This window comes from Benincasa hispida, unplaced genomic scaffold (assembly GCF_027475165.1).
Source record: "Benincasa hispida cultivar pf3 unplaced genomic scaffold, pf3_genome.v1.1 HicScf487, whole genome shotgun sequence".
In the NCBI taxonomy this organism is placed as follows: Eukaryota; Viridiplantae; Streptophyta; class Magnoliopsida; order Cucurbitales; family Cucurbitaceae; genus Benincasa; species Benincasa hispida.
Window position 1 is genome coordinate 1 of NW_028326588.1, and position 3,426 is coordinate 3,426.

General features: G+C 30.5%; 1 long non-coding RNA gene across 2 annotated transcripts; it reads left to right on the forward strand.

The window, feature by feature from the left end:
* Positions 1-1,091: 1,091 nt before the first annotated feature.
* LOC150030183 (uncharacterized) lies at positions 1,092-3,132 on the forward strand. 2 transcript variants are annotated; one of them, XR_016527135.1, is made up of 3 exons: positions 1,092-1,685; positions 2,023-2,934; positions 3,056-3,132. It is a non-coding gene; the product is annotated as an uncharacterized LOC150030183 (long non-coding RNA). The 2 variants fall into 2 exon arrangements; XR_016527134.1 differs by having other exon boundaries at positions 1,194-1,685; positions 2,816-2,934.
* The last annotated feature ends 294 nt before the right edge of the window (positions 3,133-3,426 follow it).

Genomic DNA, 3,426 nt, shown 5'->3' on the forward strand with positions numbered 1-3,426 from the left:
AATTTGTTTCAAAATTATTAAAATTTCAAAAGAAATAATGATAATAAACTTTTAAAAAAATTCAAAAATACTCCTATTTTTAATATTGCGTAGATGGAGATCGAAATCTTCGATCTCTGTGAAGAAAGTTGTGTCAAATTTTGTTGAGCTAAACACACTTTGGCAAAACTTCAAAAAAAAAAAAAAAAAACACTTGCAATTCATTTGAAGTGAAAAGCTTTAGTAATTTGTTTTTAAAATATCATTAACTTTTTAGGCAGTATTTCATGGGAAGCCTCGGAATCAAATGTTTGAATTTATTTTAAGGGGTTTTTGAAGCCTAAGAATCACAAATGTCTATGCTCGTAGTATAGAGTTTAGAAGATTAAGTTTTTGAAGTTCATTTTTTCATTACTAAATTAGGAGTGTTCAAAAAAACAGATGACCCAAAAAACGATCAATCCAACCCAATCTGTGCGTTTTGGGTTGGGTTATCAACTTATTTGAGTTGGATTGGGTTCAAATAAAAAAAAAATTATAGATTGGGTTGATTATTGAGTTCACTTAATATAATCCGAACCAAACCGAATTTATTATTGACTTTAAAATAAATTTGTTATTACTTATAACACAATTATTTATACATACATTGATTTTAATTTTATTTAATTCCAATATTTTTTGAATAATTTATTTTTCAACAACTCTTAAAAGTTGTTTTTTTGCATTTTAGAAAGAAAATTTTTACTATATAAATTGAAATTGAATTGTTAATCTTAATTCAATATATGAAAACAATTAAATTAGATTTTTACATATTAACGTTTTACTTCTTTTTAGAATAAAATTTTAAATAAATGACCCGATTAACCCGAACCAACCCAACCCAACCCAACTAACCCGAACCAACCCAACCCAACCCAAATATTTCATAATTGGGTTGGGTTGGGTTCATTTTTTTATAAGGATCATTTATGTTGAAAAAATTTACAACCCGAATAATTGGGTTGGGTCTAAAAAGTCTTTCAATCCAACTAGAATCCAACCCATGAACATCCTAATGTTTGGATTTTGGTACTTTATATTTTTTCATATTTCTTAGTAGCCGTTTTGTGAATTGAATAACTCTAGTGTATCATTCATCGTTTTTTTTTCTTTGATAAATTTGAATGAAAAGTTTAATTTAGGAAATAAAGGTTATCTGCGTATGTTACAACTTTTCCATAAACATTATAGGTAAATGTATAAAACTAAATCCATACTAGAACACCTATGATAGCACCAGCGACTTTGGGTGCGGTGGACACCAAACAACGAAGGCACCATCGATTCAAAATTTTCTTTACACTCTCTCCTTTGCACAGAAACTCATTCCCATACCCATCCTCTCTCGTCGAAAGTACCCAAAAATCCATCGACGGCCATATCCGTCACCTTCTTCCATTGATCTTGGCTTTGAGATCGATAAGCTTCCTGCGGACCTAGAGATTTCTGAGATCAAAGAGCCAAATTTCAGAGGGAGTTCTTTTTATTTTCTTCTTTAAATTAAACATTTTTTTTTTGTGATATTCTCTCTTCGGTGGATTGTTTCTATTTGTACTTATTTAATCCATGTTCTGTTCAGGTTAGATTGAGTGTAGGAGTTCCATTGGTTGTTTGTGAGGATTGTCATAGCAGGGTTATAGTTGAGTTCATGAAGCAAGCAGGTTAAGGTTATTTATTATTTTTTCAGTTTGTTGTTAGTTTCATTTTTGGGCTTTTTTCCCCTTCCTGAATTACTAATGTCATGTTTTAATCTTCTGGACCATTTATGTTTAGCCTACTCTAGGGCAAAGATTTTGCATATAGTAGAACTTAGTGAGGGAGAGAACCTACACTTTAGAATTTGTTGGATTATCTTCGCTATTTCCTTATTTCTTTTTCTGTTGTTTCTTTGTTATGGTGATGAAATATTGTTTTGCTCTTGCTATATTGTGACTATTTAAATCAGGGATGGTTGTTTCCCCTGTTTTGATTATCTTCTTGGGTATTTTATATTTGCAGGTATTTGGATACCTAACCACAAAAATCATCGAAATTCTTAACTAATAGTCCAATGCTCGAGTATTAGAATGGGCAAACAAATTATTCATCTCCTCCTGGCGCCTAATACTTGTCAATTTTAATTTTCTTATTTATTTGTTTATTGTTATTATACATATTTGTATTTTGGTTCTTCATTTTACATGAACTTAACCCCATAGCTAGATTTGTGATAAGTGCGTGCTTGAGGCTTTGGTGGGAGTTTGACTCAGGATTTGACTACAAGTCTAGAATGCTTAATAAGAGAGTTATTGTTATCTCATACATAATCTCTCCATGTAATAGCAGTAGTAGTATTGTCTGTGTAGAGATTTGTTTGAGCCATGTTATTGATTTTGTACTTGGCTAGCATTTCATTGAAGTATTTAGTTTTTCTTTCAACTTGACAAGTTTAAATATTTCACTCTCTTTTATTTATTTTTTTATTTTTGTATTTAATTGCACTAGAAGAATTTTCTTTGGCTTATAGCCAAAATTTAAGAAATATATCTATATCTATGTAGGTTCATGTTATTACTACAATCTATTAGTAGAACTAATGTATATTAGTTTTGCTGGTAGGTTTTTCCACTTCCACAATTTCTTATATCTACGATTTTGACTTTGACTTTGACTCAGATTCAATTCTTACACATTCAAACCCCAAAAAAGATATAGAAGAAAGTCTTTTTCTCTTTCCTCCCCTTTGTGGGAGTTTCTAATTTACGTTGCACCCAATTAGATTCATTAATGACTAATGACTTCTATTAACTAGGTTTCTATGTCTAGTTGTATGATGGGACCTTGATACATTTAGGATATTGGCCTTAAAACCTAAACATGTTCATGATCGACCGAATTGTGCGAATGCAAATTGAACAAGAATGAGAAAATGTAAGTAATAAATTCTCTCTCTCTCTTTGTCTCTTTTTGTTGTCCTCTTCTATTATATCTCCAATTCCATTCGTAATTTTCAAATTCATCGCTCCATTGTGAAATTATTCCACTTGTACAGTTTTTAATGGAAGCCTTCAATTCTGGATTGAAAATAAATGAAGATTCAAATCAATGGCAACTGGAACCATAAACAGGTATGTTTAATTATATTCATACTAAAATTCCTTTGGTTTATTTGCCTTTTTCTTTAATTTTATCATTAATGGTTGCTTGTGAACTTGATTTAAGAAAATGCTTTGCCTTTGTTTTGTCTGTCGCCTATCACTTTGAAGTTTTTCGATTGTAAGAACTGTTTGTATTAAGTTTTTCTTGATATTGCGAGTTTTGCACAAAAATAAGACTCATATTGTGTTAATAGGTTGTCGAGTACTTAGTACTGACTACTGAGGGGTAAATAACAGGAATGGGCATAACATCTCATTGTTTTTT